Genomic DNA, 528 nt, shown 5'->3' with positions numbered 1-528 from the left:
TGCCCATTCAAGCCGTCTCCAACCATTATTAGTCTCAAAGTGGGTTCCTCATCATCGAATTTAAACAAGCTTATAATTATTTCTGATTTCGTAGTTGAAGTTCACTGTGTAACCATTTTTAGCGTATAACCATGAAGCTGTTAGCTGAATTTTTCATTTTTGCTAAACCTTGTAATACTTTGTGTTTTCTAGCAAGCCATAATTGAATTCAGTTTTAATAATTTTGTACCTCAGAATGACGTCGGAGAGCTTCAAACAATTATCCGTCAGTCATCCAAGGAAAGACTGGAGTTAGAGCGCCATCTATCGAGAGCTATTGAGGTTAGTTATATTTAGTTTATATGGTGTTTTTCAGTAAAAAAAAATATAACTATTGGAGTTACGCTCTATTTATTAATAAAGTATTGGTAATATGTTTATTTTCTTGTTTATGTGACAGAAACTATAAATACATACATGCGCGTGGAAAGAAGAAATTATGTTGTTTTTCTGCCCCTCATAAAAACCACTTCTAACGAACAACCCCTG

At 33.5% G+C, this 528-nt stretch overlaps 1 long non-coding RNA gene across 1 annotated transcript in view; it reads right to left on the bottom strand.

Moving 5' to 3' along the window:
• Positions 1 to 279, bottom strand: part of LOC111087058 — a 4,336-nt gene extending 4,057 nt beyond the window's left edge. Inside the window, exon 1 of the long non-coding RNA XR_002611781.1 lies at positions 230 to 279. This is a non-coding gene — a long non-coding RNA (uncharacterized LOC111087058). The remainder of the gene's footprint in view (positions 1 to 229) is intronic.
• Between the last annotated feature and the right edge of the window lie 249 nt (positions 280 to 528).

The sequence above is a fragment of the Limulus polyphemus genome, unplaced genomic scaffold (assembly GCF_000517525.1).
Source record: "Limulus polyphemus unplaced genomic scaffold, Limulus_polyphemus-2.1.2 Scaffold1693, whole genome shotgun sequence".
In the NCBI taxonomy this organism is placed as follows: Eukaryota; Metazoa; Arthropoda; class Merostomata; order Xiphosura; family Limulidae; genus Limulus; species Limulus polyphemus.
This window is presented reverse-complemented; position numbering and strand designations above follow the sequence as displayed.